We start from the raw sequence: 22146 nt of genomic DNA, 5'->3' as shown, positions 1-22146 counted from the left end.
TTATCATCCTGCCCTGGAATTATATATAGGAGAGTCTCTGTTCCAGGTGGCAGGTGGAGGCTATGAGGAGTCCACCAGCAGAGCGAAGGATGATACGTGTTCAGACTTCCAAAGAAAAGCTTTGAATGGAATCCCCATAAAAATAAATTCTGTCTGGTTACCTTGTAAATTCTTGAGGACAGCACTCTATCTTCCTCTTCGTAATAAACCTGGCTCTTAGAACTTCACCTGATGCTTCGTAGGAGTTCAATACAGGTTTGTGGAACTATACAATATCAATCTTGGTTAGAGTTGGTTTCACGGGAAAATAGGTTTAACTTACGTAAGTTAAATACTTGCATAAATTATGTTTAACTCACTTAGGGACATATATCAATTTGCAAATAAACTTTTGGGAAACAATTTCTTTTTCAGTTTAGGTTTGCCTTCTCTGGTACACTCCATCTGTCCCTAAATGTGAGTCAAAAGGCATTAACCTGACTTTTCATCCACACACAAATGAGTCACTTCCAAAAATAAGCACCGTTTCTTGTCCAACACTTACTTAATTCATGAACCTGTAATTTTCTTTTGGAAAAATCATCTCATAAAATGATGATGGCTTGAGGTCGAAGGAGCCTGGCACAGAGCTAGAAGGAAAGGTAAACTTTGTGCAAAACTGCAAAGAACAAAATGCAAGCAACGTCCCCGTCAGTAGCTGCTAAATGCAAGCATTCATGTAGCAGACAGGCTTCCTTTAGAAAACACGGGCCAGTGACAGAAGGTAACAAATAGATGCCGTTCTTAGTGAAAGGATGCATGTTTTCTCCAGAAGAAACATAATAATTGGGGAAAAAATTAGCAAAAGGGGACTTGGGAAGAGTGGGTAGGGAGTATATAATGGCATGGCTGTTCAGGTATAAATCCATCAAAGCTGTTGACATAGTTCTCTTATTAGCTAATATTTAAAATGTTGTTTTAAGGAAATGTTGCATCTGTAAAGTACCAGAGGCAAGAGGGTCTGGAGTGGTTGCCATTAAACCTCTTTGCTAATTGCACACACCAGCTACTGCAACAACATCAGTCCGAGGCCTCGCCTGACGGACGAAGCAGCCTGAGCCAACAGAACATTTGGAATTAATGTGTTTACTTTAAGAAACACAAAGTCTGATTCAATTAGCAACCAAAGTGAGGGAGGCTACAGAGTTTAATGTTGGAGGTTTTTCTTTCCTTTCTTTTCTTTTTCTTTTTTACAGTTTATTCTCCAGTGTTTATAGAACTTAAATCAATGATGAGGAGATATTTGTTTTGAGGCTGAAAACATAAAAAATTGGATTAAAATTATGGAGCTATTTTGACATGATATATTAAGAGCTCTGAATGATGCCTAGGGATGTGGAAGAGTAGAAAAACACTTGAGTAAGTAAACAGAGTTTATGAGACTTGTTTATGCCAGGAGAGCAGGATGAATATTTCTGACTAAAAGTTAATTAACTATTTTGCCTCAGCGAGCCAATTTGTCGTCTTAAACTTTGATTCATTAACTGCAGACTGAGAGGGTTGCTTGTTCCTCGGTGTACTTGTGGGCTGAGTTTGTGTTAAATGGTGCTGTGAGATATTGTCTGTTCTTTCCAATTGAAACTACTCGAAAAGGCTATTATACTGAAATTAAGACTTTTTAAGTGGCAGTAAGTAGATGGGTACTCTTTCAGAGCAAAGCCAACGAACTATATGGCTTAATTGCAAAGCTAATCAACCCTTATTAAATAAAACAAGGGTAAATCCAGGATTTTCGAGTCTGCACATTTAATGGGGCATGGAAGTTGCTCAGTTGGCAATATTGAAGTCTTAAGACGTGTGAGCTTATGGGTGATGTCTGGTTTTGCCATGCGGAGACTATAACTTTTAAAAAAAAATCTGTTGTGATGAGAAAATAAATCTCCATTTGTCAAAATATGGGATTTGTTTCTAATTGTCCCATGTTTTGTGAAGGCCCATTTGCTGGATATGGAGCATCTTTGAGCTCATGACCGGGCAAATGAAAAGTAAAGCACTTAGGGGAAAAGAATCCCAGCCATCCTCCTAAAATGAAGATCTTTAACATTTTAATCACAGCTGCAGAAGATATTTGAAGAGTATGTGTTTTTTATTTTTTATTTTATTTTTATTTTTGCAGGATTTAGTTTGTTTTTTTAAATTTTTTATTGTTATGTTAATCACCATACATTACATCATTAGTTCTTGATGTAGTGTTCCATGATTCATTGTTTGTGCATAACACCCAGTGCTCCACGCAGAACGTGCCCTCTTTAATACCCATCACCAGGCTAACCCATCCCCCCACCACCCTCCCCTCTAGAACCCTCAGTTTCTTTTTCAGAGTCCATCGTCTCTCATGGTTCGTCTCCCCCTCCGACTTACTCCCCTTCAGTCTTCCCCTCCTGCTATCTTCTTCTTTTTCTTTTCTCTTCACATATGTTGCATTATTTGTTTCAGAAGTACAGATCTGTGATTCAACAGTCTTGCACAATTCACAGCGCTCACCGTAGCACATACCCTCCCCAATGTCTATCACCCAGCCACCCCATCCCTCCCACCCCCACCACTCCAGCAACGCTCAGTTTGTTTCCTGAGATTAAGAATTCCTCATATCAGTGAGGTCATATGATACACGTCTTCCTCTGATTGACTTATTTCACTCAGCATAACACCCTCCAGTTCCATCCACGTCATTGCAAATGGCAAGATCTCATTCCTTTTGATGGCTGCATAATATTCCATTGTGTATATACACCACATCTTCTTTATCCATTCATCTGTCAATGGACATCTTGGCTCTTTCCACAGTTTGGCTATTGTGGGCATTGCTGCTATAAACATCGGGGTGCACATACACCTTCGGATCCCTACATTTGTATCTTTGGGGTAAATACCCAGTAGTGCAATTGCTGGATCGTAGGGTAGCTCTATTTTCAACTGTTTGAGGAACCTCCATACTGTTTTCCAGAGTGGCTGCACCAGCTTGCATTCCCACCAACAGTGTAGGAGGGTTCCCCTTTCTCCGCATCCCCGCCAACATCTGTTGTTTCCTGACTTGTTAATTTTAGCCATTCTGACTGGTGTGAGGTGGTATCTCATTGAGGTTTTGATTTGAATTCCCCTGATGCCGAGCGATGCTGAGCACTTTTTCATGTGTCTGTTGGCCATTTGGATGTCTTCTTTGGAAAAATGTCTGTTCACATCTTCTGCCCATTTCTTGATTGGATTATTTGTTCTTTGGGTGTTGAGTTTGATAAGTTCTGTATAGATTTTGGATACAAGCCCTTTATCTGATAATGTCATTTGCAAATATCTTCTCCCATTCTGTCAGTTGTCTTTTGGTTTTGTGGACTGTTTCTTTTGCTATGCAAAAGCTTTTTATCTTGATGAAGTCCCACTAGTTCATTTTTGCCCTTGCTTCCCTTGCCTTTGGCGATGTTTCTAGGAAGAAGTTGCTGCGGCTGAGGTCTAAGAGGTTGCTGCTTGTGTTCTCAAGGATTTTGATGGACTCCTGTCTCACATTTAGGTCTTTCATCCATTTGAGTCTATTTTTGTGTGTGGTGTAAGGAAATGGTCCAGTTTCATTTCTCTGCATGTGGCTGTCCAATTTTCCCAACACCATTTGTTGAAGAGCCTGTCTTTTTTCCATTAGACATTCTTTCCTGCTTTGTCACAGACTAACTGACCATAGAGTTGAGGGTCCATTTCTGGGCTCTCGATTCTGTTCCATTGATCTATGTGTCTGTTTTTGTGCCAGTACCATACTGTCTTGATGATGACAGCTTTGTAATAGAGCTGGAAGTCCGGAATTGTGATGCCGCCAGCTTTGCTTTTCTTTTTCAACATTCCTCTGGCTATTTGGGGTCTCTTCTGGTTCCATACAAATTTTAGGATTATTTGTTCCATTTCTTTGAAAAAAGTGGATGGTATTTTGATGGGGATTGCATTGAATGTGTAGATTGCTCTAGGTAGCATTGACATCTTCACAATGTTGATTCTCCCAATCCATGAGCATGGAACGTTTTTCCATTTCTTTGTGTCTTCTTCAATTTCTTTCATGAGTATTTTATAGTTTTCTGAGTACAGATCCTTTGCCTCTTTGGTTAAATTTATTCCTCGGTATCTTATGGTTTTGGGTGCAATTGTAAATGGGATCGACTCCTTGATTTGTCTCTCTTCTGTCTTGTTGTTGGTGTATAGGAATGCCACTGATTTCTGTGCATTGATTTTATAGCCTCCTACTTTACTGAATTCCTGTATGAGTTCTAGCAGTTTTGGGGTGGAGTCTTTTGGGTTTTCTACATACAGTATCATATCATCTGCAAAGAGTGAGAGTTTGACTTCCTCTTTGCCAATTTGGATGCCTTTGATTTCTTTTTGTCGTCTGATTGCTGTGGCTAGGACTTCTAATACTACGTTGAATAGCAGTGGTGATAGTGGACATCCCTGCCGCGTTCCTGACCTTAGGGGAAAAGCTCTCAGCTTTTCCCCATTGAGAATGATATTCGCTGTAGGTTTTTCATAGATGGCTTTTATGATATTGAGGTATGTACCCTCTATCCCTATAATCTGAAGAGTTTTGATCAAGAAAGGATGCTGTACTTTGTCAAATGCTCTTTCTGCATCTATTGAGAGGATCATATGATTCTTGTTCTTTCTTTTGTTAATGTATTGTATCACGTTGATTGATTTGTGGATGTTGAACCAGCCTTGCAGCCCAGGGGTAAATCCCACTTGGTCGTGGTGAATAATCCTTTGAATGTACTGTTGGATCCTATTGGCTAGTATTTTGGTGAGAATTTTTGCATCCATGTTCATCAAGGACATTGGTCTGTAAATCTCCTTTTTGATGGGGTCTTTGTCTGGTTTGGGGATCAAGGTAATGGTGGCCTCATAAAATGAGTTTGGAAGTTTTCCTTCCATTTCTATTTTTTGGAACAGTTTCAGGAGAATAGGTATTAATTCTTCTTTAAATGTCTGATAGAATTCCCCTGGGAAGCCATCTGGCCCTGGGCTTTTGTTTGTTGGGAGATTTTTGATGACTGCTTCAATTTCTTTAGTGGTTATAGGTCTGTTCGGGTTTTCTATTTCTTCCTGGTTCAATTTTGGTAGTTGATACATCTCTAGGAATGCACCCATTTCTTCCAGGTTATCTAATTGGCTGGCATAGAGTTGCTCATAATATGTTCTTAGAATTGTTTGTATTTCTTTGGTGTTGGTTGTGATCTCTCCTCTTTCATTCATGATTTTGTTGATTTGGGTCATTTCTCTTTTCTTTTTGATCAGTCTGGCCAGGGGTTTATCAATCTTGTGAATTCTTTCAAAAAACCAGCTTCTAGTTTCGTTGATCTATTCTACTGTTCTTTGTGTTTCTATTTCATTGATTTCTGCTCTGATCTTTATTATTTCTCTTCTCCTGCTGGGTTTAGGCTTTATTTGCTGTTTTTTTCTCTAGCTCCTTTAGGTGTAGGGTTAGGTTGTGTATTTGAGACCTTTCTTGTTTCTTGAGAAAGGCTTGTATTGCTATATACTTTCCTCTCAGGACTGCCTTTGCTGTATCCCAAAGATTTTGAACACTTGTGTTTTCATTTTCATTGGTTTCCATGAATTTTTTTAATTCTTCTTTAATTCCCTGGTTGACCCATTCATTCTTTAGTAGGATGATCTTTAGCCTCCATGTATTTGAGTTCTTTCCGACTTTCCTCTTGTGATTGAGTTCTAGTTTCAAAGCATTGTGGTCTGAAAACATGCAGGGAATAATCCCAATCTCTTGGTACCGGTTGAGACCTGATTTGTGACCTAGGATGTGATTAATTCTGGAGAATGTTCCATGGGCACTAGAGAAGAATTTGTATTCCGTTGCTTTGGGATGGAATGTTCTGAATATGTCTGTGAAGTCCATTTGGTCCAGTGTGTCATTTAAAGTCTTTATTTCCTTGTTGGTCTTTTGCTTAGATGATCTGTCCATTTCAGTCAGGGGGGTGTTAAAGTCCCCCAGTATTATTGTATTGTTGTCAATGTGTTTCTTTGCTTTTGTTATTAATTGCCTTATAAAATTGGCTGCTCCCATGTTAGGGGCATAGATATTTACCATTGTTAGATCTTCTTGTTGGATAGACCCTTTAAGTAGGATATAGTGTCCTTCCTCATCTCTTATTACAGTCTTTGTTTTAAAATCTAATTTGTCTGATATAAGGATTGCCACCCCAGCTTTCTTTTGGTGTCCATTAGCATGGTAAATGTTTTTCCACCCCCTCACTTTCAATATGGGGGTGTCTTTGGGTCTAAAATGAGTCTCTTGCAGACAGCATATCGATGGGTCTTGTTTTTTAATCCAATCTGATAGCCTGTGTGTTTTGATTGGGGCATTTAGCCCATTTACATTCAGGGTAACTATTGAAAGATATGAATTTAGTGCCATTGTATTGCCTGTAAAGTGACTGTTAACTGTATGTTGTCTGTGTTCCTTTCTGATCTATGCTGCTTTTAGGCTCTCTCTTTGCTTAGAGGACCCCTTTCAATATTTCTTGGAGGGCTGGTTTCGTGTTTGCAAATTCCTTTAGTTTTTGTCCTGGAAGCTTTTTATCTCTCCTTCAATTTTCAGTGAGAGCCTAGCTGGATATAATATTCTTGGCTGCATATTTTTCTCGTTTAGTGCTCTGAAGATATCATGCCAGTCCTTTCTGGCCTGCCAGGTCTCTGTGGATAGGTCTGTTGCCAATCTAATATTTCTACCATTGTAGGTTACATATCTCTTCTCCCGAGCTGCTTTCAGGATTTTCTCTTTGTCTCTGAGACTTGTAAGTTTTACTATTAGATGTCAGGGTGTTGACCTATTTTTACTGATTTTGAGAGGGGTTCTCTATGTCTCCTGGATTTTGATGCCTGTTTCCTTCCTCACATTAGGGAAGTTCTCTGCTATAATTTGCTCCAATATACCTTCTGCCCCTCTCTCTCTTTCTTCTTCTTCTGGGATCCCAATTATTCTAATGTTGTTTTGTCTTATGGTATCGCTTATCTCTCGAATTCTGCCCTCGTGATCCTGTAGTTGTTTCTCTCTCTTTTTCTCAGCCTCTTTATTTTCCATCATTTGGTCTTCTATATCGCTGATTCTCTCTTCTGCCTCATTTATTCTGGTAGTTAGTGCCCCCATTTTTGATTGCACCTCATTAATAGCCTTTTTGATTTCAACTTGGTTAGATTTTAGTTCTTTTATTTCTCCAGAAAGGATGTCTCTAATAACTTCCACGCTTTTTTCAAGCCCAGCTAGTATCTTTAAAGTCATGATTCTGAACTCTAGGTCTGACATCGTACTAATGTCCTTATTGAGTAGGTCCCTGGCTGACGGTACTATCTCTTGTTCTTTTTCCTGAGGTGATTTTTTTCCTCTTGTCATTTTGTCCAGAGGAGAATAGATGAATGAGAGAACAAAATGCTAACAGGTTAACAACGTCCCCAGCAAATATACTCTATACAAATCAGAAAAGACCTGAAACCAGGGGAAAAGAAAAGGAAAGAAAGAAAAAAGAAAGAGAAAAGAAAGAAAAAAAAAAGAAAGAAAAAGATAAAAACAAAAATAGAACAAAACAAAAAAAACAGAATATGATCAAATATGATCATGCTAGTGCATAGATCAGTGCCAGACACTAGATTTTGGGCGCATTTTGATCTGTTAGAAAAAAGTGCCTCCTAAAATTTTAAAGGAAGAAAGACTTATATATGTACAAAATAAGGGTTGATACAATGAAGGGAGGGAAGATGACTGTAAAGATGAAAATTATAAAAGATTTTATAAAAGGAATTGATAAGAAGTTGTTTGAAAAAAGAAAGAAGATTTAAAAAAAAAAGAAAAAAAAGGGAGAGAGTGTGATCAGGCAGGAGACTAGAACAAAGCCATACACTAGTGATTTAGGGTATATTTTGATCTGTTAGAAGAAACTATATCTCAAAATTTTAAAGAGAGAACAACTTATGTATATATATGCCAAAAATAAGGGTAACTACTATGAAGGGATAAAATATGACTCTAAAAAGAAAAATAAAAGATTTTTTTTAAAAAAAGGGATTGATAAGATGTTGGTTGAAAAAGGGAAAAAGAAAAATTAAAAAAACAGTTAAAAAAATTAACTTTGAAAAACTAATGAATCATGGTAAAAATAGCCATGAATTCTATGTGCAGTATTCCCCTAGCACTGGAGTTCTCCGTTCTCCTTGATCGGTAAACTTGGTCTTGGCTTGCTGGCTGTTCCTCCTGATCTTCTGGGGGAAGGGCCTGTTGCCGTGGTTCCCAAATGTCTTTGCCGGAGGCGGAATTGCCCCGCCCTTGTCGGTCTGGGGTAAGCAAGCTGCTCGGGTTTGCTCTCAGGAGCTTTTGTTCCCTGCAAGCTCTCGGTACAGCTTTGGAGGACCAGGGTGAAAACAGTGGCCTCCCAATCTCCACTCGGAAGAGCTGAGAACTCGGGCCCCGCTCCTCAGTGCACCCCCAGAGAAAAGCAGTGAATCACTCCCGTCTCCCTGGTCTCCGGCCGCACTCCTTGCTCACCCGGCCTGTGACCGAGCTTTTCTATCTCTGGCACCCGACCCCGTGTGGAATCTCCAAACCCAGCAGATCCCTGTGGTGCGCTCCTGCACCGCTCTTTCCGGGGGAGGGAGGGGAGTCTCCCCGGATCTGCCGCTTGTTGGGTCGCTGCTGGAGGAGCAGTGGCCCGACTGGGCTGCAGATCACAGTTTATGGCAACCCCGAGCTGAGAGCCCGCGCCTGGGCTCCGCCTCTGCAGCCGGCTTCCCCGCTCCGATACCTGGGAGCTCTGCTGCACTCAGGCACCCCCAGTCTTTCTGTGACCCTGAGCGTCCTAAGACCACACTGTCCCGCGAGAGTTCTGCCCCCCACTTAGCCACTGGAGCGACGTCCCTCAGTGGAGCCGACTTCTAAAAGTTCCGATTTTGTGCTCCGCGGCTCTATCACTTGCCAGAAGCGGCCGACGGAGGCCCCCTCCCCGGCCATCTATCCTCCCGAATATCGCCTCGGATTCACTTTTCCGCACGTCCTAACTTCCAGAAAGTGGTCGCTTCTCTGTTCAGATAGTTGTTGCTACTTTCTTCTTCAATCTCCTGTTGAGCTCGTAGGTGTTCAGAATGGTTTGATTCCTATTCAGCTGAATTCCTGAGACCAGACGAAATCCAGGTTTCCTACTCCTCCACCATCTTGCTCTGCCCCCTGAGGAGTATTTTTTTTTTTTTATTTTTTAAAAGATTTTATTTATTTATTTGACAGAGAGAGACACAGCAAGAGAGGGAACACAAGCAGGGGGAGTGGGAGAGGGAGAAGCAGGCTTCCCGCTGAGCAGGGAGCTGGATGCGGGGCTCAATCCCAGAACCCTGGGATCATGACCTGAGCCGAAGGCAGACGCTTAACGACTGAGCCACCCAGGTGACCTGAGTATGTGTTTTTTAAAGGGAAAGTTTGGACACAACTGCACAGTCACATACATGACTAACTTTATAACATAGGACATATTTTTTTTAAAGATTTTATTTATTTGCCAGAGAGAGAGAGGTGGGGAGAGTACAAACAGGGGGAGTGGCAGGCAAAGGGAGAAGCAGGCTCCCTGCTAAGCAAGGAGCCCGATGTGGAACTCGATCCCAGGATCCTGAGATCATGACCTGAGCTGAAGGCAAACGCTTAACCATCTGAGCCACTCAGGTGCCCCTAACATAGGACATATTTAAGAATGTTTGTGAAAATTCACGTAACTTGGGTAGTTTGGCTCTGTAAGCCTTGACCCAGATAGAAATACGGGAAATGTTATTCTTCACAGGAGTGATTGCTTTTTTCTACGGCACAGCTTGTGGACCCTCTTTCTTGCTCTGGTTCTTTCTCTGTGAAGGAGAGAGCACTCTGTCCCTCTCTGTGGGAAGCCTTTTCATGGGTGCAGATGTGAAGTCCCCTTGAATAAGGACTAGACCATAAGTTCCATAAGAGTAGGGACTTGGTATGTACATAACCCTATACCTAGCACCTGGAACAATCCTTATTGAATAAATAAAAGAATGAATGAGTGAATGAACAAATGAATGAATGCATTGGGACATTTAAAAATACACCTAGGAGGTTATAGTGTTGTTCTGGTAGAATGAATAACAGGTTAATCTGGGTTTCCTACAAGGTTTTAGATATTGGGTTTATGGGTGGTACCACAGTGACTAAGCATAGAGTGTGTGGTCAGATGAGTTAAAAATCTTTGCTCTTCTACTTACTGTGTAACTTTGGGCAAGTTATGTAATCTCTTTAAATCTTAATTTTATCATTCATAAATTAGGGTTAATAATGATAATATCTTTTTCATAGGTTTACTATGAGGAATGAAAAAGATAATGTGTAAAGTGCTTTGCTGAGTCCCTGCTACTTAGCTGGAAGAATTTATGAAGCTGCCATGTGCTATGAGGTTATTGATCTAAAATGGAATTTGTCTCAAAGAGAGTAAGAAAATATCAGTATTTACAGTTGAGGCTTTATAAGGACAGAAAAATTCAACTAATAGAACTTTACAAAATGACTTTTGCATTTCCAAAGATTCCCACTTGTGATATATACTGTTAATGACTTACATTCCTGCCTACTGTCTTGACTCAAGAAGAAACAGAGAAGTTGAGCAAGTTGGATGTGTCTCATTTTAGAAAATGAATATAGGCATGTCTGCCATTAGCACACATAGCAAGAACATCAACAAAAATGGGCCAAGGCATTATTGGGATTAACTGTCCCAAAGTTATAAAGTTATGAGCAATGTAATCACAGTGGTGAAACAGACTTTTTTCCCCAAGATTCCTGAGATGTTAAACTTCAGGATAGGAGTGTGTGTGTGTGTGTGTGTGTGTGTGTGTGTGTGTGTGTGTGCGTGTGTGTGTGTGAGGGAGACAGAAACAAAGAGAGAGAGAGAAAGGATGAGAGAGAGAGAAAAAGAGAGACAGAGAGAGAAAGGATGAGAGAGAGAGACAAAGAGAGACAGAGAGACAGTCTTTTGGGTGATGGGTGCCAAAAGCTTTCTATTGGTCATACCGAAAAGAATGCAGCCTGGACCCTGGTGGAGAATATATCACAGGATAGGAATACTCTTTATTGTTTACCAAGCAGTTTCATGTGTTATCATAAGTAACAAGGCCTGCAATCACATATATGTAGTTGTATATATATATATACATATATAATCTTTGTACCTTGGCACCAGGGGCTCTACCTTTGATCTCCTCTGGGTACCTGTTAAGTTCTTCTCTAAGGAGGGAGAAAGAGAGGACTGTCCTTCATTTCTTCCAGCCAGATTATCTCCATGAGTGGATTTCTTGCCCTTTCATCACCCACACTAGAGTTGTCATGACGGGCTGCTTTGTTTGGAGTAGTTGTGGCGATTGGATGCTGTGATTTACTCCCTTCTCTCAGCTAGAAGAAAACACACACACATGCAGACACACGGAATGCTGAAGAAGATTCAAGCAGCCATTTTTTTTAAAAAATTAAAACACATAACATCAAATTTTCCAGCTGAAACATTTTTAATTTTTATATTTTATTTATTTATTTGACAGAGAGAGACAGCGAGAGAGGGAACACAAGCAGGGGGAGTGGGAGAAGGAGAAGCAGGCTTCCTGCTGGGCAGGGAGTCCGATGTGGGGCTCAGTCCCAGGACCCTGGGATCATGACCAGAGCCAAAGGCAGGCGCTTCACCAGCTGAGCCACCCAGGCGGCCCTGAACCATTTTTTAAATGGTTAAGAACTTTAAAACAGTTTAGTCACTTAAGTACCTTCACATTATTGTTTAACAGATCTCCAGAACTTGTTCCTCTGGAAAACTCTCGACCCATTGAACAACAATTCCTCCTTTCCCTCTCCCCACCAGCCCCTGGATACCACTGTTCTCCTTTCTGTTTCAATGAATTTGACCACTTTAGATTCCTTGTATTAGTAGAGTCATATAATATTTATCTTTTCATTACTGGCATATTTCACTTAGCGTAGAGTCCTCCAGGCTCATCCATGTTGTCGAATATGACAGGATTTCTTTTTTTTTTTAAGGCCGAACAGTATTCCATCCTATGTATGTATCACATTTTCCTTCTCCATTCATTCATGGACGTTTGGCTGCTTCCACCTGTTGGCTCTTGTGAATACTGTTGTAATAAACGTGGCCAGATGCAGAAATATCTCTGGTTGCAACAGGCTCTTTCATCTTCAGTTGTACCTAAATAGATAAAAAATGAATGGATGAAAAAAATGCATGACCAAATGACACCTTTTGTTGTTGGGTTTCTGTTGATCTGACTTATACATTGGATGGCTGGTGTCTAAGAAGTATGGAAAAGGGTTGTTAATCAAACAGATCTTGAATTCAAGAGTCAGTGCCCACATCCTTGTTCTGATTTTCTGTAGAACCTAGGAGCAGCCACATAAGGTGGTACATGTGTAGTTGGGATTAGTCATTGTAGCTGTACCAGGGAGGAGGTGGCCGGGCCAGTGAGCAGGGCAATGGAAGTCAGCTTAGCAGGAAAGCTCAGCTGGGCACCGTCTGCCATCACTACTGAGGGCCACAGCAGATGATAAAGGGTAACAGAGATCAAGAACAAAGTGTAAAAGACCAGAGCAACTGTATGTGAGCAGAGAGAGGTCAAAACTAAGCAAGGTGTGGGGCGCCTGGTTGGTGCAGTTGGTTAAGCGACTTGAATCTTGGTTTCGGCTCAGGCCGTGATCTCAGGGTGATGAGATTGAGCCCTGTGTGGGGATCCTCACTCAGGTGGAGTCTGCTTCAGATTCCCTCTCCCTCTGCCCCTCCCGCTTGTGCTCTCTTTCTCAAATAAATAAGCAAATCTTAAAAAAAAACCCCAAAACTAGGCAAGACGTTTGGATACCAGGAATAAGTCAAAAACAGCAAGAAATAAGGCACTACTGATGAATCACAGACCTGTACCCCTGAAACAAATAATAGATTATATGTTAATAAAAAATTGAAAAAAAAAGAAATAGACACTTATACAGCTTGTAGATTAATAAATTAACCATACTACTAAGAATTACATTTATGGACCACTTAATCTGTGCCAGATACTAAGTACTTTCCATGAATTGAATCATTTAATCCTTATGAGGTAAGCTGTATTGTCACTTTAATTTTACATGTGAGGAAACCGAGTTTCAGAGAGGAAAAGTAACTCACTCAAGGACACAGTCAGTAAGTGGAAGAGTTGGTTTTCATACTCCCTATTGCTTTCTGGTTGTAAGTAGATATGAACTAGACTGGGTAAATAAGGGGATAAGTAAAATGTCACTTATCTCTTTGTAATGAGCCTTGTAATGCATTTTCTGGTGCGTAACAGGTATCATTTATCATTTGATTAAGATTCAGTCAGTGACCTGGTTTGGAAAAATGAGATTTCGACATGTTTCCCTCAAATTCAGTAGTTGTTTCTGCATTACCAGACATGAAAAGGATACAGGAGTGGAAACCTTACGTTTCAAATTTTCAAGAGACTGTTTTCAAAAACTTTGTCCCCAAATGCAGTCCCATGCCTATCACAGTTGTCTTAAATTCTTGTTAAAAATATTGTCACTGTGGAGAAAGATATTTGTGTTAATTGATGCACATTTTTTGGGTTAGAAACATCTGGCTTCCAAGCCAGATGATTTGTTTTAATTTTGCAATTATACATTTGGCCTGAAAGTTTTGAAGAAGGAAGCATTGAGACAATGATCTGAGACTTTGAAGCCTGAGGAAGAATCGCCTTAGGAGAAGGAATGGCAAGACTGTAAAGTTGGAAGGGTAAGGATTGAGCAGGATGGAAGGAATGTTAGATTTGGTGCCAGAGATGCAGGTTCACGTTTGTCCCTGACTCCACACCTGAAACTGAGAGTTTTACTACCACATTTTCAGTTATGACGTGGTTCACATGAAATCATGTTATGTAACTGTACTTTGTTTGGTCACAACTGAATTACCGATCTCAAGAATCAATATAAATAAACCCTTTATGAAAGTTTAAATTTTGTAATCCATAATAATGGTTCTAGGATGGATTTGAAGAGTTGAGAGAAATCCCCCAAGCAACTAAACATAGCTTGAAATGGGGATTGATGAATTGGTGAGGGTGCGACAAGGTGTCACGCCTTCTCTTCGAGGCCAGGACTTTAGAAATTCACCAACTTTTTGAGTGGCTGGAGCTTCAAGTTTCGGAAGTGATTTCTAAACCCCACGAGAGGGAGCTCATGCTCTTCTAAGGCATCGCTGGTTAGCTTTCCAGTTACCTCATTCAAAATAGACAGTAGTTTGGAAGGTGAGGTGTGATGCAGAAAATGGATCATGATAAATGAACTCCTTCAAGAAAAAAAATCTTTGGAAACTGCAAACTAAAGTTTCTTCAGTGTGTTTGAAAGTTCTTGAGAAAATTCTGGCCAGAATCCCTTTTAACCGGCTCCTTAAAGGAAAAAGAACCACTGCTATCATTTTAGATGAATCTTTCTGGCTTTACATCCATTCCAAATATTCTCTTCCTGGAAAAGAGCACTGAGAGATGAGGATCCAGTAGAAAGGATGCCCAACTCCACTTAGCCCAGGCAGCTTTGTGAGGCAACCAGGAATTCTGGCACTGGTAACCACAGCCTGTTTCAGTTAAACATTTAGGGAACAAGAAGTATACGCATACAAATTTAAAAACATGCTGATTGCCTGGAATACTTTTGTAAAGATGATCAGGAGGGGTGTGTGTGTGTGTGTACGTGTGTATGATAGAGTGCTAGGATGGGTAGAAGGCACCATGGAATGAGGACAGTGAAATCCTCGGTTTTGATGTTATTCATTTTACGATGTGGCACACTTCTCAGGGCTACAAAACGTGATCAAAGGAGAGATGTCCAAAAAGCACTAACTTCCCTGCTTGTGAAGCAGCACAGACAATGGAAGATACTAGTTTTTTGGCTCCCAGTGCCTTATTATAAATATTATATTACAATGGAAAAGTAGGTACAATTACAAATTCAGTCAATGTATTACAAGCATTAATTGTTTTGGGCGGTGCTAGTTTTCCAGAAGAGCTTCGTGTAAGTGGAATTGATATACATAAAATAGTTTTTATCCTTAAATCTTAACAATAAAATTGAAAATTATTTCACGCTACACATTTTTGGTTTAGTGCATAATAAAATTGCTAAGGCAGTGAATCTTTTAAACACAGTTAAAGGAAAATAATGATTGTTTTTAACCAACGATTTAACAAGAAAGTATTTTACTATCCATTAGGAAATCAGTTAATGAAACAAACCACAAAATGCCAATTCATAGGGTTGAAGTTTAAATTGAATGAGATGTGATGGAGTCAAATTGTTACCAGCAGAGGCCAACTGGCTGCTTCCCAAAGGGGCTATGCAGGGGGTATTCGCTGTCTGCAACATCAGAAACTGGACTGGATAACCCTTTCAAAGTGAATCCATCTTGTAGTGATTGATATGTGAATTAAAAAGACAATGAGAAATGTAACTTGCATTTTCAAATCAACATGATCAGAGAATTATTATCTAATAGGAAAAACTTAAAGGGAAGTCACATTTCATCAGAAGCTTGTTTGATTGGCATGAAGTGAGAATAAAAGGGCTGACTTGGACAGTTTGAGGGTTTTTTCAGGGAAACTGTTTGAGTTATTGTTCCATGGTGCCGGGGTAGTTTTTCCAACGGGATAGAAATGCTAAGAGTAGATAGTAAATAGGTAGCGCATTAAATGTTTTGATGAGGATGTTATGGGATCGCATAAGAAAGGGGCATTTCATCCTGTCAGGGGAAGGGGGAAGGATGAAAGAATATTTTAGAAGGAAACAACGTGAGCTAAGCTCTCGATGATCCAGAGACTTGCACAGTTAATAGTATCTGTCTTCAAGGATGTCTCAAGCCCAGTTGGCAACAACTTTTACGTTCCATGTGATTTAGGGTGTGAGCAATTAATTATTCAGCAAGTGAGGGCAGGGTCAGCTCACTTGGAATCCGCTCGATCTTTAGGGGAACATTGTTCAGTAATTCACCTCAGTGGCATATTTTTGAAACATGGCCTCCTGAAACTTGAATGTGGTTCGCATTTCAGCTTGACTTTTTGGCTTTTGTTGAGGTGGTAGTCAGCTCACTGCACAGCCACTGCGATATTTTCCATTGTTTAGTGTGGTGTTGATAGGTATTACTAGTTTGGTTAGCCGTTTACAAAGGGAACCCATTAATCAGGAGACTAAAGATTATTAAAGAACATAAGACTGATAATGCAAAATGAAATTTTGGATTACAACAGGAACTTTTCTGCAAGGACCACATAAAACATATAGGACCGAAACTGAATCATCAATATATTTGATATTTGTCTGCAGATAGGCTCCAACAAGGGCATCATCATCATTCATTCGATTACTCAGGTCGAAATCCTAGGAGATATCCATGATTCTTCTCCTTCCTGTATCATCTATACTTAATCTCTCAGCCGATCCTGTTGGTTGCACCTCCAAGAAATATCCCCAATCCTGCCACTTCTTCTGATCTCTGTTGCTAAAACTCTAGTCCAAGCTGCTGTCAGTCCTCACCTGGATCTTTGCGAACAGTTGATATCTTTTCCTTCCATCTCCCCTCACACTTCCTTCCCTGTTCTAATCTATGTTCTTTACACTAGTCAGAATGTAAATTTCTAAATGTAAACTGGAGAACTTTATCTCAGTCCATTTAGAATAAAATTCCATCCTTACCACCGCCTAACAGATCTCACCCAGATCTGGGTCCTCACTTCCCACCGTTCACAATGGCCACATTAATCTTTCTGACTTGAGAAGCCTCAGATCTTGTCTTCATCGGAGTCTTTCCTGCAGCTCTTCCCTATGCTTGGAACATTTCATCCCAGATCTCTGAGCTGGCTGCTTTTTTTTCTCAACATTTGCTCACTCTGTATTTCCAAGATTGGTCTTTCTTGGCTATCCTAGCTGAATTGGGCTTTCTTCTCTTCCCCAGTAAATCTGGCATGTAACCTTTTCTTTCACCTTCTTTATAGCATTTATTAGTGTTTATAGCTGGGCAAAATATTCTACTTTTGAAGACTTGTGTGATTATATCTTTTGTGATTCTTTATCTTAATCACTTCTGCAAAGTCCCTTTTCTCCTTGAAGCTAACATATTTGCAGGTTCCAGGGTTTTAGGGTGTGGACATCATGGGTGTGTGGGGGGGTTCATTATTCTTCCTATCACATCCCTTTGCGGGGGGAGTCTGATCCCCTACCCCAAGTAGCTGAGCAATGTTCTTCTTCCATGAAAAGAAGCCTGTTAAATTTGTTTTTCTTCATCTGGTTACATTTTTGTAAAATTTGTATTTAAGATTTTATACTTTTATAGCAAAGTATAATAGAGATTAGGAAAGTACACAAAATATAAAAGAATATCTCAATGAATTATTAGAAAATGTTTCTAATACTGCTCAAATCAGAACATTTCCATCATCCAGAAGCCCCTTTATAACCCCTCCAGTCACAAATACCTTCCTTTTCCCAGGTTATCCAAGGTCACCAAAGCTAAGTTTTGCTAACTTCTGAAATTTACATAAGCGGAATCAATTGTATAGTATAAATTATTTGCTGCTTTCTTTCTTAACATTATGTGTGCGAGGTTTATTAATATTGTTGCACATAGCTGCAGTTCATTTATTTTCAGTGCTGAAGAGTATTCCACTGTATGAATATACCCCTCAAAAAATTTAAGCTAGTATGATGTGGATCAGGAGTTAGTAGACTTCTGTAAATGGTCAGATAGTACTTTAGGCTTGGTGGATCATATGATTTTTTAGAACTATTCAACTCTGACATTGTATCATGAAAGCAGCCATAGACAATGTGTAAATGAATGGATGTGGTTGTGTTCCAATAATTTACAAAGTAGGGAACAGGCTGGAGTTGGCCTTGTGGGCCACCCTTTAATATTTAGATTATTTCCAGCTTAGTGCTGTCATGAGTAAAGCTGTGTACATGGCTTTTGGTATTTATATGTATGTGATTCTGTTAGATACCCAGCAAGGAATGCATTGCTTTGTTCAGCTTTAGTAGCTGCTGCCCATTTTCCCAAAGTGATTTTCACAAACGGTGTAGGTATTCCTTGTGAAGAAGAAGATTCCTATCTTCTTGACAACACTTGGAATTTTCAGTTGTTGAAATTTTAGCCATTTTAGTGGGTATGTGTTGTTATTTCCCTAATGTAAGCCTTTCCTGATATGTCATCTAGGAAAATCAGTGGGCAAATTTTGTCATTGGAATACAGAAATTGCACTGATTGTTCCAAGGGTTAGTTTTATTTTTCTGAAAAATATTATCTGAAATGAAATACAAATCAGAAAATTTAATTGTTGTAGTTAAAAAAAAACACTAGAATTTGACTTGGCATTTAGAACAATGGGGTTTTAAATTAAATAGAAGGGTGGAGAGCCTTTAAATTATTTTTTACCTGAAATATTTTTAGGCTTTCAGTGTGACTTTGGCTAGAGCAAAGAGTTCTATGCTTAGAACTAGTTCTAGATTTATGACCAGCAAGTATCAAATAGGTTATGATGATTATGAAGGAAAACAGAATATATGACCCCAAAATATGCCACTTTAGCATATGGATTATTTTGAGCAAAAGGCAATCAAGACCAAGTAGACTGAAGAAAAACATTTACCTCTCTCTTAACTACCTAAAAGAATTTATGTAGGGAGCATGGCTCAGAGAGAGAGCTATTACCAGAAATAATTTTATCTAAATGAGCTATCTTATGGCAGGGCAAATACCTAATTACCAAACACCTGCTCTTCTTACTGTCCTGTGAATTACCCTCTGCCCCTTTGAAGCTCCAGGCCCCTATCCCATTCCTTAGCTCCGGATGGCATATAAGCCTCAATTTCCTGACTTGTCCTCAGATCTCATATTTTTGTGGAGCTCCTATATGTATGAAATTAACTTTGTTTTTCTCCTATTAATCTCTTTTATGTCAATTTAATTATTAGACCAGCTGAAGAGCCTAAAAGGATAGAAGGAAAATTTTTTCTGCCTATACTTATAAACTGTATGAACTTGAATAAGTTCCTTTAACAGCATTGTTATAAGGTAGAATTAGTAATATCTGCCCCATTGATTCCACATGAATTTTGTGAATACCAAATATGATTATACTTGTGATAATTTAAAATATTCAGAGAGAATTAAACTTCATTAAGGTTGCCTTATTTATTTAGGACACCAAATTTTAACTATTAAGAATCTCCCAATGTCCACACAGTTCACATCCATCTATAATAATAGTTGAAGGAGTTCTTTAAGTCAGAACTCTCTGAAGATAACAAAAGGGTAAATTGAGATTAAGGGAAGTGTGATTTTATGATTCATAACAAATATATATTTGGTCTTCCTCCCCCTTTCTGGCACAGAGCTCCTAAAACCCTTGGAATTTCCTAAGTGCAAGAGTAAAAAAGGTGTCTTTTGTTATTTGATGAGATGTTACTTAATGAGACCTAAGGATGGGGACTGGTTGCCAGAACCAACCATGTGATTAGAGGGTTGAAACTTTTAGTCCCACCCCCTGACCTCCAGGGAGGGGAGAGGGCTGGAGGTTGAATCAATCACCAATGGCCAAAGAGTTAACAATAATATCTTTGTAATGAAGCCTCCATAAAACAAAAACAAAAAACAAAAGAAGAGGGTTTGGAGAGCTTCTGGGTTGGTGAACACGTGGGGATTTGGGGAGAATGGCATACTCAGAGAAGGTATGGAAGCACCAAGCCCTTTCCCTATCTTGTTCTATGCATCTACTTCATCTGGCAGTTACTGAATTATATCCTTTTATAACAAACCAGTGGTCTCATGAGTACATGGGTTTCCTGAGTCCTGTGAGCTGCCCTAGCAAAGTAGTCAAACCCAAGGAGGGGATCATGGGGACCTTTGATTGACATCCAGTCGATCAAAAGCACAGGCACAAACCTGGGCTTGTGACTGGCATCTAAAGTCCAAGGAGGGGGTTGTGGAACCCCCAGTCTTTAGCTGGTGGATCAGAAATAGAAGTGATAGCCTGGTTTGTGATTGGAATCTGAAGTGCTGGGAGGAGTCAGTCTTGTAGGACTGAAGCCTTAACTTGTCTGATTTGATGTTGTCTCTGGGGAGATGGTGTCAGAATTGAGTTGAATCCTAAGAAACTTCAATGGTGTCAAGAGAATTGCTTGTTGTTGGTGTAGGAGCTCCCTCCTCCCCACAACACGCGTGCGCGCGCGCGCACACACACACGCGCACAACACACACACAAACACACACTGAGATTGGTTTAGAACATCAAAAGAGAAAGCCATACTGCCTAACAGAAACGTTTATATAATGACACAGCTAGCCTATACACAGATACATTATTCCACTATGAAGTAGAATAGTAGAGTTTGGCATTTTTCTAGTTCTTTTTTAAAAAGAAGGTGAAAAAGTTGGTAAGGGAGTTCAGGGATGGAGACTAAAGGAGTGCTTTTCTTTTGATTTGGGCTCATCTTCTCCCACATGCTAAGAATTCTTTCCTGTTTTCTATTTCACTGGAATGGGATGCCTCCTTGCTTCATTGGGTCATAATGCTTTTTGCAGATTATTCTTAGATTCTGTTCATGTTATTGTCCAAAGTTCAAGTCTTTATCATTTAGTTTTGATGAAGGTGTGGTTTTTCCATTAAGTTCTGCATAATAACTGACTATGCTTTTTAACAACAAATGACATTATTTCTCCTAATTTTCTTGTTTATGTTGGCTGTCCCACTTCAGTAATTGGTAAGTCCACCTATCTTACTCCTTTCAGCAAGAATAATAAACTTTTTGTTTATGAACCAACCTGGTAATTTTTTTTTTAATCTTCCATTGGAGGAAAAATTGGATGTCATACTACTTCAATAAAAAAATTATTAAACATTTCTCAGCTCAGAGTGTGTTTGTTTCTGACTGTTTAATATCCAACATTGCCCGACCTTCAAAAGTAGTTTGTAAAATGTAAAGTGCTATAGAAATATTAATTTATAATATTGTTTATCTTATTGAACCACGAAGGACACATTCCTTCTTATTTTGCTCCTTGCAATTCTTTGATCCTCCTGCAAAATCAAGAGAGAAAACCATGGTGATGGATCCTAGACAAACAGGAAGAAAAAAAAATGTTATGTTGTCTATTTCTATTATTTCCAGATTTTTCCGATGTGAATACCATAAAGTAAATCCATCTTTCAAAGTTTCTTTTTTTTAAACAGGTTTTTGGAGGTATCATTGATACACAGAGAAATGAACATTTTATGCACACAATTTGATGAATTTAGAGATAAGCATACACCTGTGAAACCATCACCAGAATCTTGCTTTCCTTGCATCTACTAATTCTATATGTCCTTGGAGCACAAAGGAGTTTGAGTCATGAGGTTTCTAATCTTGTTCTTACATTTTAGCTCATTCTTGATGAAGCATTCTAAGTTTGTACAGTCAGGCTATAGGCTCCCCCAACTCTGGACATAAAGTCTAACTTGGTCTCAATATATAAAATTTTCTTTTCCCCCTTCTACCTCCTTCCAACCCTAGTATCTTATTTCCCCCCTTATAATTCACACTCAGATTATTCTCTAATTTGTTTCGATTTTCAGAGTCTAATATGGGATCATCAAAGTAACAAGTCTCAACTGCACAACTTGGCATCCCTTTGGCACTTGCACTACGACATGATTTGGGTGATTTGAGTTAATGTGGGTGTCAGCAAGGTGGTGGAGGTGGGGTATAGAGTCACATTTTCCTGGCATTTAACATGTTACTTTAAGGAAAATAGTAGTTACATTTTCTGTGCACAGTAGATGATCATGAATGTAATAGAATCTCTAGGTATAGCAATTTAAATGAATTACTGTGTAAATACTTCTGAAATTCAAGTTAAAACATGTCTGACACCAGTATAATAGAGCACAATATAATTTGATGGAGAGTTGCCATGTTTTGGCATACTTATTACAAAAGTAACTGTGATTTAATCAAGTTCATTACCTGCAGATATAGATACAGTATTTATAGTTATTACTTTTCTATAGTCTCTGCAAAAGCTCAAGTTC

The 22146-nt window shown here is 39.4% G+C and overlaps 1 long non-coding RNA gene across 3 annotated transcripts in view; it reads left to right on the top strand.

Annotated features, from left to right (window-relative positions):
- LOC141370693 (uncharacterized) overlaps window positions 1-22146 on the top strand; it is a 171939-nt gene that overhangs the window by 140492 nt on the left and 9301 nt on the right. For all 3 annotated transcript variants that reach the window (XR_012374955.1, XR_012374953.1, XR_012374954.1), the window contains exons 3-4: window positions 47-255; window positions 1236-1398. This is a non-coding gene — a long non-coding RNA (uncharacterized lncRNA). The remainder of the gene's footprint in view (window positions 1-46; window positions 256-1235; window positions 1399-22146) is intronic.

This window comes from Callorhinus ursinus, unplaced genomic scaffold (assembly GCF_003265705.2).
Source record: "Callorhinus ursinus isolate GAN/ISIS: 27379988/994484 unplaced genomic scaffold, GSC_fseal_2.0 scaffold42, whole genome shotgun sequence".
Classification (NCBI taxonomy): Eukaryota; Metazoa; Chordata; class Mammalia; order Carnivora; family Otariidae; genus Callorhinus; species Callorhinus ursinus.
This window is presented reverse-complemented; position numbering and strand designations above follow the sequence as displayed.